This window comes from Mesoplodon mirus (assembly GCF_964341445.2).
Source record: "Mesoplodon mirus genome assembly, chromosome: 14".
NCBI classification, from domain to species: domain Eukaryota; kingdom Metazoa; phylum Chordata; class Mammalia; order Artiodactyla; family Ziphiidae; genus Mesoplodon; species Mesoplodon mirus.
The window spans coordinates 38,777,858-38,791,983 of NC_138990.1; the positions used below are offsets into that span (position 1 = coordinate 38,777,858).

Below are 14,126 nucleotides of genomic sequence, written 5' to 3' on the forward strand. Positions count from 1 at the left end.
TATTGTGTCTAGTTTGCACCAACTATATGTATCAACACTGAAGATAGAGTAGATAAGAATTTAATTTAAATTAAAAGTTAAATTTTAAGGTGGACAAAGGGGCTTCCCTGGTGGCGCAGTGGTTGAGAGTCTGCTTGCCAATGCAGGGGACGCGGGTTCGTGCCCTGGTCCGGGAGGATCCCACATGCCGCGGAGCGGCTGGGCCTGTAAGCCACGGTCGCTGAGCCTGTGCTCCGCAATGGGAGAGGCCACAACAGTGAGAGGCCTGTGTATCGCAAAAAATAATAATAATAATAAAGTGGACAAAGAATGACAGATAGTGAGAACTGCTCTGAAGAAAGGAAAGCAGAGGAGTGGGCTAGAGAGTGGCTGAGGGCAGGACCACAGCACTGTTTCAGAAAAGCCAGTCGTGAGAGATGCCACTAAGAAGACACTTGTTCCATCCAAAGTGTCAGACCTGACTCCACAGTGTGGATTCGTCAGCACGCTCTCTCCGCTCAGCCAGCCCGCCCCCGACGCAGGCCACAGGCTTCAGTCCCACCCAGTCGTGACTCCCAGCCCGTGGGCCGCCTCATTTCCGGGTCCTTGCTCAGACAGAATCATCTATTTCAGGCTGCCCTTGCCCCACCCACTCATGCTTCCCTGGCCCCCACCCTCCAGTCTCAGGTCAAATATCCAGTCACACAGCACTTCCTGACCCATTACCTCTGCCTCCACCACCCTTTTCTCTCAGCCTTCACTGACCTCTGCATACACATTCACCTATTATATCGCCTTGAACACACTGTCACACTTTTCACGTCATATTAGAATTATGGCTTTGATCATCTGTCTTCGTATTAAGCTGCAAGCCCTACATTATACGCCCAGCATCTCTCACTGCACTCGGCCTGCAATACTCTCCCATAAAGCAAATAAGCCTCCCCAAACCTATGTGATTTTAGAATGGAATTGTCCTGCTTTTACAAATAAGGCTCAGAGAGGTGAACTCACTTACCTAAGGTCACACAGCCAGTAAACGGTTGAAGCTGGAATTGAAAACTCGGTGTCCTGAAGCCAAATCCTACACATAGAGGGTTAGCATCAGGATCATTAGGGGAAAAGAAGGAAATCTGGGCCTGAAATACCAGAGTCACTGGCAGCCCCTGCACAGGTGTCATTTTGAGCCTCCACAGATCTCTGCATGAGCCCCTTTCCTCCTAGCCAGAAACTGAAGCTTATCTGTGGTATTTAAAGGTCCAAGAAATTGGGCAAAGTTTCATGGTGGGGATGGAAAACGTCATCTGCTTCTGTCAAATTTCAAAATCCTGCAGTAGTTGTTTTATTTTTTTAAATGCCCTTCATTCTAAAAATATCTCCCCACTCCCCCTCCAAGAAATTCCCTTTTGTCACTTAAATGGTCAAAGAAAACCCTGAGGAGATGAAAAAGTGGCCATTCAGGGCGAGCAGCCCAGAGAGGCCCCCGTGACTTCATCTCCGAGAATCCTCCAGGCCCAGAGGCACAGCGCCCAGCCGAAGCGGAGGACGTTTACTTTAAACTCCAGCCTTCTGCCATTGCAGGGAGGTAGCCTTGAGCTGAACGCTCTCCCTGGAAAATCTGGGTGCCTGTGGGGATTCCAGGTGAGACCTCCAGCCCCCCTCCATGTCCCTTCATCACCTGTCCACACGGGAAGGCGGGAACCACCACCCTTCTTTCATATCTTTATCTCCCGCAGACCCAGTTGCCGCCTGAAACCTCCTCTGGCAACTGCCGTCTCCACTGATCCATCCCGTCATTCGCCACATCACTGCTTCGCTTGTGTCCTCTCCAGACTGATCCATTGGAGGGCAGACCCGGCCCTCACACCGATGTGCCCCCCGCAGTGTTTCACACACTGCTCTGTGTACAGTAGGTGATGAACAAGCGAGGTCACTGAGGGCATCCTCCATGCCTGCACGTCCAGAGCTACGAGTGCTTTCCACACAGCACACACTGCTCTGACCCCAAGAGGATCAACTGTACAGACGCAGCGCTTTCTGCTTGCTAATGTCCCAGTCCAAGGGAAGAGAAGACATACTTTCCCAGAACTCCTGCTGGGGTCAGGAGTGAGGAAGGGCCCAGGTATCTGGAACGTGAGTCCACAAGGCATCCCCCGTGCACGTGTGTGTGGGTGTGTGTTAACACGGACACAGCCACAGCCTTCACTCCTGCCCCCCCTTTCAACCAGTGCACATGGTAGACTCAGCTCTGGTGGAATGGGTAGGGCGGGGCTGGGCCCCATGAAAACTGGGCCCCATTTCTCCCCCACGGGTACCTGGGCCGAAGATGGGCAAGGATGGTGCTTTTCCTAAGCACAACTTTGTTCAAGTAAGAAGTTGACCTATAATTGGGAGGTTGACTTCCTGAAGCTTGGCCTGTATTTCAGGCAGTATCCGTTCAAAAGGGAAAGAACACTTGAACAATGAACAAGGCCACCATGCTAGAAGAGCTTGCCCGTGATATATGCAAAAAGATTCTTTCAAGCAAAACTATAAACTATACACTGGGCCACTGGCAGTCTCTAGTGGGTCTTAATCATGCCAACTGTGACAGCAAATGCAGAATGGAGAGGTTCCAGAACTGCAATTAAACTATAAAAGTGGACTTTCCACTTTACCCTCTTGAGTCTTCCTACATAATAGGCCCAAGAAGATCACAGGTAGGTCAGGAGAGAAGGGGAAAAAGAGTCAGTTCACACACCTGTGTCATCCAAAGTGGCCTAGTGTCCACTGGTCCCGTCTCATTCTCCCCAGTGGATTACAAAGGACCGTGGACATAAATGTCGAGAAGTCCAGGCCTCCTAACACTAAGATAACACTACCCTTCCCATTGCCTTTAGAGTGAGCACTGAGGGCTATGTCTTCAGGGCCGGGGTTCATCCCACTGGTTCACCATGCTTTTTCAGGGACTTCCTGCTCAGCCAGCACTGCCTGCTGAGTCTCAGCTGAGGAGCTAAGTGACCTCCTGGACCCCAGGTGAATACAACTGTACTAATAAGGCAGGTTAATTGGGACTGAACAGTTAAAGGCAAAATGTGTCCTCAGGGTGACAAGAAACTTTCAGACCTTCTTTTTGGGCTGCCTAGTGATGGACGCCCCAAGAGTGCAAACTGATGACATCCATGCATGTGTATGTGCACAGATGCCCAGGAGACACACTGGGGTTGCCTGCGAGGCCACGGCTCTTCTAGGCGATGCCTTACCTCTGCTTCCTCATCATGTTCTTCCCTTCTCCTGTGGCCTCAGCTAAGCCAGATGGTAAGCTACTTAAAAACACACACAAACACAGACAGAGAGAGCAAGGGCGAGAGTAAACATACATCTCGTACAAGCAAATCCTGAGAGCCTTCATTCTGAATGTGTGTGATTTATAGGCCTGTCAGTGACATAGATGGGGAGGAGAAGGCAATGGATTCGCAGCAGGATCTATGAGGTCACATCAGAAAGAATGGGCCCAAAGCCTTCAGGGGATTCCCCTGTGCTAAGATTCTGGGCAATGGGAACACCTATGAGTGAGGGGGCTTCCATGTGACAAGTGTAATTCTTAAGTAATACCACTGTCAATGTGGCTTGCACTCTTGGATCAAGCCCAGGCTGGAGAACGGTATGAAGGATACCCATGGATGCACCCTGGTCTCAAAAGGATGTGGGCATGATTGCTATTTTTTAGAAGACGACAAAAATTTATCATCAGCTACAGAAGAATGGATGGCTGCAAAGTAATTCATACTGAAAAGGTCTGAGCTAAGGACACTTAGTCTTTAGTGCACAGCAATGTGATTTAGTTTGGAAAAATGAGGAAAGTTTCTTATACATATATATCAAGCCACTGTAGTGAGGCATGGCCGACACCATTCCATCATCCCCTGTAGCCCTAGAAGGCCTGGCCCATGCCAAGTCAACGCACATTCCATGATCGTGAGCCACCCCTCAACCTCTTCTCCAGGGCACCCAGCTTTGGACTGTAGAACTGCCCTGACTAGGGACACATGCCACGCCAACTTCTCATCTGTCCCCTATTCCTTTTTCAGTGCCAATAGCCAACTGCATCCTTTGGCAGATCTCTACGATCTATTAGTTCTTTCCACCAACCTCAATTCAGGGCAGCCATTGGACCACTACCCTCTTGTCTCCTGGAATAATTGGACCTTCAGTGACTGCTCCATCAACAAGAAATGTTTCATCTTTAAAATGCTGCTTTGTTGTGCATTTTATGAAAGATTTTGGCAAGAAGCTGGTTGTGGTTGCGTGATGTCATTTTCTCAACCCAAGACAATGCCTGACAGCATGTGCACAATGCTGAGTAACATTTGGGAGAGCAGAAGCCAGAAGCCTGCTTCTTAGGCAGACTTCCACTCTGTCCTCCACATAAAGAGGTCTAATTCACACAGGATACCTAGGAGAACCAAACACTAACTAGCACCCTATCCTGCTGAAGAGTGAACTAGTTCTGGCAGTATGAGAACTAAGGCCTCTTATCTCAGGAAAAATCAAGGCAAAGTTAGACCCTGGAAGCAGACTTGCTCACTTCACTGATAGAAGTTGCCAACGGACCTGGGCTCCATTTTGGTAGGTATTAATCTGCAGTGCTTGCCAAAACCTTAGCAACTGGACTCATAAAGTCATGTATGTTGAATTATCCCTTTGGGAGATGTGATTGGAGAATCTAAGTCTTCACACCCTCCCCATATCTTCTAATAATCATATGATTAGCTTTGGCAGCTGGCATGATGTGGCAGCCATAGGCAAAGAAGAATCCCCTTTTCTTTCCTGCGAAGGTGATTGATGTCTAACTGGGAATCAGAACAGCAACCCAGTCCCATTGGCCCCAGACTCCCATCAACTGAGTTAATTTCTCCAGATCTGTGGGCAACCCTACTACAGAATGAAGTGTAACCACTTGGTTTTATCTTGCCAAAAGAATGCTATGATAAGTTCTGTTGCCAGTGGTGGAATCTGCAATATTACAGTAAAATAAAAATCAATGCCTCTTGGTCCTAGACACAACCACAATACCTTTATGGGTCCAAATTCTGAAAGCTATGATAGTGAACATCTTGTTCGTGTTGATTTTAGCAACTTCCAAAGATGTTACGTGGAATCTCTCTGCCACCCACTAAATCTCCCACTCTTGCCACTTCATCAATGACTACAAATTTACAAAGAAAGTCTGCCTAAGAAAAATTCCCACTCCTCATAAAACTACGATCTCTACACACAAGAATTCTTTATGCAAAAAGCACTTTCAAATTAAAGTTCTAAAACGTATTTAAACAAGGATTGTCTCGTTGTTTGCGTACCACATAAAGAATAAAGATGTATCACAGTGAATAATTTTCAAGCTCTGTGCTCCACATACTGCAGTGAAAGAGTTCCAACTCCAATGTGAGCACCTTGAGGGAACAGGGTTTAATTAACTGTGTACCCCCAGCAACTCTCAGAGTTCCTGGAACCTGGGAGATAATAAATACTTGTTGAAAGACTAAATGTCAGACTTAGCCACACTGGGGGCTACATACTAAATCCTGGGTGCCAACTTTCGAATAGAATTAAACCCCATACCCCACGCTCTCTCTCCCTCTCTCAATATCCATACACACACAAACACACACACATACACTTAGACACACTTGTGATCAGCTCATCTAGGCTAATATACGCAAAGATAAAGAAATAAAAGATATGGTATTATATGTGGAAATTATAATTTAGAAAGGTCAGGAAAGACCCAAGTTTCCGATTCTGTTTTTCACTCCTCCTGAGAGATTATACCTCTGGGACAGGTAAAAGTGAAAGTACATAGTGCTATGATGCATCCTTTGGTTACAGCTTAAAACTTCAAATAAACTTTAAAAATTGGGGATTGGAAACATACATTCGATTCTCTGCTTTTGCTCTACCTATTTTTTGTTTGCTTGTTTACTTGCTGTAGTTGTTGTTTAGCATATGAAAACATAAAATAAACCTGTTTAAACACTCATGTTCTTCCATAGAGAAAGCGTACAGAAAGACAAGATGCCTTCGGGAGAAATCCCGCTCACCCCCGGCACCACACACTCTCAACTCGAAAGCCCTAGTTGCTCATATTTGTTTCCCAAACTGATTAGCAGACACTGGCTTGTTGAAGACTAGACCCAGGGATCATTTTCGAATATATGGCTCATTGGTTTTATGAGTTCTTGGTAACCATAAAGGTCTTGAATTCCTCTGCAAACAGCAAAAACATATTTCCTCTTTGTGGGGTACCAAGAGTTCATACCAAAGGCTACAGTGACATATTCTTGGTCTGTGCCTCTGAGTAGCCAAAGGCCACCACTCCACTGACATGAGGACAATCAGGCATTAATAAAAATAGTTTCTCCTTTAAAGAGAGAGACGTGGTTTGAACCTGGCTGATCTTGGATAGCAACTGTTTGCTAATGAATCACCTCAATGACCAAAAATGCCAGTCAATATTACTAAAGATTCAGCAACTTTATTCTAAAGGATAGAAACATGATTTATCTACTCATTTGGATTTTCTGATTTACATTAGAAAGGATAATGTTAAGAGTAATGCTCAACATTTCTGCAGGATATTAGAGTTTGCAAAGTTTCTTTCTTTCCATGACCACTTTTGAAATCCCTCAAACCTGCCCTCAAGGCAGACAAGGCAGGCTCCAATGTGATTTGCCTGCACCTCAAGTGGAAGAGTAACAGGAGTTAAAATGAGATTCTTCCTAATAACACATTATAAAATGAGATGCGGGCTTCCCTGGTGGCACAGTGGTTGAGAGTCCGCCTGCCGATGCAGGGGACGTGGGGTCGTGCCCCGGTCCGGGAAGATCCCACATGCCACGGAGCGGCTGGGCCCGTGAGCCATGGCCACTGAGCCTGCGCGTCCGGAGCCTGTGCTCCGCAACGGGAGAGGCCACAACTGTGAGAGGCCCGCGTACCGCATAAAACAAACAAACAAACAAACAAAAAACAATAAAGTGAGATGCTAACCCACCAATGCAGGACTTGCAAAGGAAATGTTTCAGAAATTACATTTGCAATCCTTAGTCCAAAATCCACTCTGAAAAACTTTGAAGTTGAAGAGACCAAGAAGAAAGGATTTCTTTGGCAAGAATGCTAAGAATTACACCACCCCTACACACATTCCACAAGGAAAAGAAAGGGAAAGCATCCCTTTTACCTGTGGGAGGCTTCAGGATTACAGCTTGGAGAGCTCGACCTGGCGTCTAAAGGCACAGAGACTAGTGCTGGCTCCAAGCTTGGAGAAAGCCACAAGATGGGGCAGTGATGGGCCACCCTAAAAGCAGAGGGAGGAGACAGGTTGCATTGGAAACAGCCTGGGTTTGGAGTTTCCCTTGGGTTCCATAAGGATCCTGTATAAAGATACCAGAATATATCATGCTATGAAAAATTCTGCCCAGGAATCCTCCTGGGAGCTGGGCAGCTAGGTAACCCCAAGCAAGGCTAGATATTGATATCTAGAGTCGGAAGTGGCCAGCCTGAAGGGGCACTGACTGTGTTAAAGGAACAGCAGTTGATCCCCAGTATGAGCGTTGAGCTACCACCAAACCCCCAGGGCAACAATAACTGATCATGATAGGCCCCATCAAGCCACACCTTCCTTGCTCCCTAACTCTCTCCCACAAACCCTCTGCAGCCCTAAAGGCCCAGAGCTGACTAGGGACAGGTATTAGGGGAGGAAGAGACGTTTCCCCCCTCCGATAGAAGGCTTCCCTGCCTGAGGTATTAGTGAGTTGAGGAAGGGGAGAAGCTTCAGTGTAAAGTGAAATTTAAAGCATCAAAAATTCAAAATATCTAATGGCTACCCCATAAAAGCTTGACTGCCCGGTAACCGTTGATTACATTTCATGGGATGTCTGAATCTGGGACTCTTGGCTGGGGCTGGCCTACCCCACAATCCATTATGAAGAACAAAATCTGGGGTGAAAGGAAGGGCAATCAACAGAAAATTGTCCCACCTTTGCTCTTCAGAGGCCTCGCTATTGTGGAAAAAGACATAATATGTACACTAGCCCTCCTGGGCTAGGACCCTCACCTAGAAAGCCGGTCCTTCCTCATGTGCTGACCTGATCTTAGTCACGCTCCCTTCTTCCAAACAAAGAGGTAAGACATGGATCTGTCCTCAAGTGACCAGGTGACCAGTTGTGTGCTGAGAGGCCCCAAACCTTACAGTCACGTGTGACTTTAGAAGATGGAAAAAGGAAAAGTGAAGAGTGTTATTCCCTAAGGGGACAGAGCTTATAATGATCTGGAGACAAAGCCATGAAAGGCAGGATGGCCTCAGCATTGCTTGACACCCCACCTGATTCTCCTTGAATTTCATTGCTTCATAACACCCGAAGTTGTTTCATTTGAACTTAACCATTATTGATTATGCGCCTTCTCTAGAAGAGACGCTGTTTTTAAAGAAGCATCTAAAGGGAAACACATCTCCTAGTTCCAGCGTCAGCCCTGGCCCTAACACACCATATTATGTTGGGGGCAAGTCCCTTTGTCTCTGCCTCTCTCCTTCAGTTTCCTATATGTAAAATCAGAGCACTCGAGGAGATGACCTCTAAGACCATCATTGCTCTAACACATTACACCCCATATGGAGTCTGGAAGGATTTAAATGTGGCTAAATTATACAGAATGAATTAGCCCTTGAATTTGTACAGCATACTGTAATCTTTGCAAAATTCTTGTACAATTCATTACCTAGATGGTTTATATCTTCTTCACCTTTGATTCTAAGGAATTGGTGTTATTAGCCTTACAAAACAAAGGAGGAACCAGACTGAGAGAATTATCCCAAGTCACACAAATAGCAGGACCAGGAGCTAGGTGTCCTGATCCCCAGTCTGGTCTCCTTTCTTTGCCCTACAAACTCTGGTGTTTGCAGTTCATAACAACACGGGCAGCTCCTGGGAACTAGTGAGGGTCCTTTCTCACTAATGTCAGGTAACAACATTACACTGGTCTTTCTCAAAGTCCCAAAGGCTGGTCTGATTAAGTGGGTTCTTCCCAGAGGGTCTTGTGAACCTTAAATAACCTTCTTTCTAAGTTCCTTTCAGTAACTCTGACCATTTGGAGAGAAAACAAACCCATACACAGAGGAATTTAAGGTGTTATTTTAACTTTGTATACCATGCATAAAAAGTTACCCTTTCACTTGAATTTTTGAATATAAGTTGGGAAAAAGAAAAGTTTTGGCACGTGTTCTCCAGGTGAATGCCCCAGGGCCTGAAGTTTAACTCCAGGACAGCCAACAAAACACCCGGGTAACCGGTTCCCTACTCCCCCACCCTCTCCCACAAAGTCCCCTCCCCTTCACTGTATCTCACCAGCCACCTGTGAGGTTCCAGACTTTCTTCAGGCACTCTGCATTTAAAGCAAGAACTTGGCCCCGACACGCAGAATCTCTCCTGACTTACGGTCTTTGTCTCGTTCACTGAAAGAAGAGAATTATTACTATATTATTTAAGGAGAAATAAACATCAAGAACATATTCAGTCATTACAAGAGCACAGAACATCCTTATGATACAAAGACCCAACACACACACACACACACACACACAAGCGGCCATAAACATGAATTACTGGATAGTTATTCAGAAGGTCAGGAACCCCAAACCATCCAGGGCACAGCTAGTAATCTAACAGAGGAAAATTCTCCTGAAAAAGGACTTAAAATATCAAATACCCAGTTGCACCAGGCATTTTTCTGGGTGCCTAACCTGCAAAATATAGACCTCACAAAACTTTCATTATACTCATTGTTATTCCTACTTTACAGAATAGAAATATAAGCTCAGGAATGTTAAGTAGTACTGCCAGGGGACACATAACTTATAAAAGATGGACCTAGGATTTGAACTCAGGATTCTCTGGATAAAAATTCCATGCTCTTTTCTCTGTTTCATGCAATGTCTCCAGTGATAGGTAGCGGTCTAAACTCTGTATAAATCACTCTGATTGGAGTCCTCAAGTCTTCCCCTAAATTGTGTAGCATAAAATAAGCAAGCAGCTACGGGCAGCAGCCAAAGCATCTGCATAGAAGCAAATAAAATACACAAGACAGAAAAAATACATATAGCTAGTGTTGCATATTATATTCTTTCATTTATTTTCACATGTATCGTGTCTGTTAACCATCATGACACCACGAAGCAGTTATAACTGCCCCAGCTTTGCGTTTAAGAAATGAAGCGATTGTCATTATGTTTCAGTGCAGGGGCACAAGAGCCAGGAGTCTTTCAGTAATTTCTGCATGTTTCGGTATATTACAGCATGGAATCATCAGGACTGATCAGGCGTAGTCAATTTGTATTCAATATCTGCAGATGAATAAGAACAAGTTTTAAAGATTTCTACCAAAAATGTTTAAAATATAAAAAGTTTTTTTGAGAAATAATCAACAATATATGGGACAAGTCACTTTTGAGGAAGAGTTCACTCCTTGACAATGTGTATCTCCCCATATTTCTTTCCTTCCATACACAGATTCAACTCTCATTTTGTTCATTAATCTTTTACATGGATACTTCTACCTATTCCACTTGACATAAAATAACTGGTATAACCCCATAAAGAGAGAGAAGAATTATCCAGAAGCATTAAGACGATCATGTTTCCTAAACCGTTATTAAGAAAACGAATTTAAGGACTCCAGAATGTATTGTCACAATGACCCACTGGCTCCCTGCTCAGAATTCTCTTCTACTTTGCCTAGTGCTGGAACCCTGCTACCTAGAGACAAATGCAGGTCTTCTGGGAGCTTTGACTACCACCCCAAGTAACCCTCGGATGGCCTGCAAACGGTACTGATAACATCTGATCATTCTTTCACTCATCAATCCCCTAAATTTGCCACTGCAGAAAGACGGAGTGTTACTGGCAAGTGAGTAGCATCCCACAGGGCGGAGGGTGTGCCCTGCTCAACGTCAGGCTTTTCAGCTGAGTGGACAATCTGGTGTAACAGTGGGATGCTGGGAGCAGGGACACCGGACACCAAAGCTCTCCTGGTCCTGTTGGTAACTTCATTTCCCAAACGTTCATAATTAAACAGCTTTTATTGAAGTAATCAGCATGAGCTCCTTAGCTTTGTTTTTGCAACCGGTATCGTGTTTATGGAGCCAAATATTAGAGACTTTGATACTGAATACCTCCTCGGATGTGTTAACGTTGGCAGGGTCTCTAGATTCTGAAGATGCCGGGCTGCCTCGGCACAGCCTCTGCTCCAGCCTCCAGCTCATCAGCCCCCCTCCCAGACCACAAAGCAGCAGTTCTCCTGTAAGACTCACTTACAATATTTCTCCTGCAAGTCCCAGGGAATGGTGTGCAATTGAAACAGCGTGAAATATGATCTCAAAGTGTCTGTCCGACCAGAAGTTTTCAAAGAAAACATTTCTTAAATCTTGTGTTCACTGCTGTTTCAGCAGGCCAATTAGATTGGATGGGACTTGGGGGGGAGCTGTCGCCAGTCACTGCAGCAGGAATAGCAAACAAGACTTAGAGCAAATAAACGAGCCCCAAACTGGCATCCCAGGGGCCCCTGGCCAATGACCTCCTTCATTCCCCAGGCGGGATGACCAGCCCACCCTCTGGGACCCCAGGCCAAACTACAGGTTAATCAGATGAGACATTAGTTAGCAGCCTCGATTACTAGAAAGTAATTAATCAGGGAAAGTCTCCAAACAGGAGGAGGATAAATAAACAGCAGGCACATGCAGTCCCATTTTGGCTCTAGATAAGGCTGCCATCCAGGTGTCCTGCTGGGGTAGAGTCCATCTATCTTGTTCCATTCCTCTTAGGAAATGTGGTGACATTTCTCACATCTGCCTAGAAAATGCAAAGCCAACAAGGCTCTGAATGGGAAGAAGATGAGGGACTTTGGAAAAACTATTAGAGGAAAGGCTCCCGGATGGGGTGGGGGACAGGGGTGGTTGTGGGGAGCTTTGCCCTCCCTGTACCTCCTTTTTCATTGTATGTAAATTCTGCCTTATTTCCACATTTAAAAAAAAAAGAAGAAGAAGAAAAAGTTCTCTGTGGGTTTCCAAACTCCTATTCATTTGGAGAAAACCAGGGGCTCAAGTGTTTTTCTTATGTCTGGGCATAAGAAGCCCACTGGTTCATTAGCCCCCGAGACTCTGTGCAGCTTCAGGGACTCTCGGTACAAGCCATGAAGGATTCAGACCATCCAAAATTACTGGTTTCTTCTTCAATATTGATTTGGGGATGAGGAAGATTAGAAAGGATGGGAAGAAAATGTAGTGAAATGCAAGTGGAAAATATCAACCATTGGTCCAGCTTGACCCAACGCATTATATCAAATAAGGTCATTTGTTTATGTTGCATCTTTTTCCTTCTGGAGGAACAAAAAATGTCAGCAACTAGAGAATGTGTGTAATGTAAACACGGCTGTGTTAGCTCAGCTTCAGGGAAAGCACACCCAAACGTAAGTCAGTGCAGGACATCCTCTGCTCAGAGGACAAGCACAATGATTTTAACCTAATGACCCACTCTTAAACGGCTCTACAGCAAATCGCAATTAAATAAATACCACTTAACAGAAGAGATTTGTTTTACAGCTAGACTAGTTGTGGGGAGAGAAAGAGAAGGCTGAATGAGCCACTTAATCTTTAATTATAAAATTAAGGTCGTTTCCAAATATTGTTATGAATTCAACCTCACAAGCTAAATTTATAAAATGTCACAGCGATGAGTTACAGGCATTCTGGAACAAAACAGAGAGATGGGAGGTGTGGAGGTCGACCAAAAACTGAGGTTGCTTTAGTTTGTTGTCTTAAACTAAAGTTGAGTCTAGTGGCCTTTCTTTGGCCCAAGGATTGGGAAGACCTGATTAGAGCTGTATAAAATCATGGCATAGACACCAGTGAATGAGTGAAAACTGCAGCCACATGTGTTGCTGTGGGAAACTACAGGACTGAGGGTCAGGAGAGCTGAAGTCAAGGCCTGGCTCTGCTGGTCTCTGGAGCACCAGGGAGGAATCAGCTGGAATGGAGGAGGGAGAGCTATTACGGCTTGTAGCTGACACTGAGAAATCATGACAGCACTTGCAGGATCCAGTGACCTGGCCAGCCTTCCCCAAGGAGGGCCGACAGGCAGCACTGACACCTCCTTCACTCAAGAGCTGATCCTCCCTCCCTCCTTCCTCCCTTCTCTGCAAAGTCTCACCCTCTATGCCTTTCCCGTCTCATTATTTAATTGATTTTTTTTTTTTTTTTTTTTTTTTTTTTTTTTTTTTTGCAGTACGCGGGCCTCTCACTGTTGTGGCCTCTCCCGTTGCAGAGCACGGGCTCCGGACGCACAGGCTCAGTGGCCATGGCCCACGGGCCTAGCCGCTCTGCGGCATGCAGGATCTTTCCGGACTGGGGCACAAACCCGTGTCCCCTGCATCGGCAGGCGGACTCTCAACCACTGCGCCACCAGGGAAGCCCTAATTCTGATCTTTTTGACGTGTTTTAGTTTTTCACGTGTTTTTAATTTTTTCACGTAGGCGCCCACACAAATATCTTTGAGCAGGTGACCTGGACCAGGCTTTGTGGCCTCCAAGGAAAGACCAATCACACTTTCATCTTGCCCCCCACAGACCTTTACAACCTCAAAAAACTGATAATGGTGTCTCTAGGAATACTGGGGCTCATTCAAAAGCTGAGTCCTGCAAAGCCTTTTCCTCTTACAGCCTCGAATGATCCCTAAAAATCCAGACTTTCCAGAAGCAGCTACAAGTTTGCCTCCCCTGCTTGTGTGTCATTGTTGAGATCAAAAAGGGCACTCATGCTGCTGAGAAGCCAAAGCCTTCCACTGGGGCACAGCAAATCCCATGAGATGGTGAGCCTACTCAGAGCACGGTCTCCCGCAAAGGCAGCTCCTCAAAAGGCACCACTTAGTCAGCCACTGATTATGTCAAGCCTCTGTGAGACCAGAAGCCATGCTTTCTCTGTCAGGACACCTAGCATGAGGCCTGCACAGCAGCTGTCATCTGTTCCACTCTACCAAGCAGCTGCCTGGGCCCAGCACTCTGCTGTCTCTAAAGATGCAGAAAAATAAAATTTAGCCCCTCCTATAAAGAAACGAATAAGGGAG

General features: G+C 45.7%; 1 long non-coding RNA gene across 2 annotated transcripts in view; it reads right to left on the minus strand.

Annotated features, from left to right (window-relative positions):
- Nucleotides 1-9,365: 9,365 nt before the first annotated feature.
- The window catches only part of LOC309815760, a 48,325-nt gene continuing 43,564 nt past the window's right edge, over nt 9,366-14,126 (minus strand). Inside the window, exon 3 of one of the 2 annotated variants that reach the window (XR_014295933.1) lies at nt 9,366-9,466. This is a non-coding gene — a long non-coding RNA (uncharacterized lncRNA). Of the gene's footprint in view, nt 9,467-10,156; nt 10,355-14,126 lie in introns of those variants that run through there. The other variant, XR_014295934.1, reaches the window with a different exon arrangement.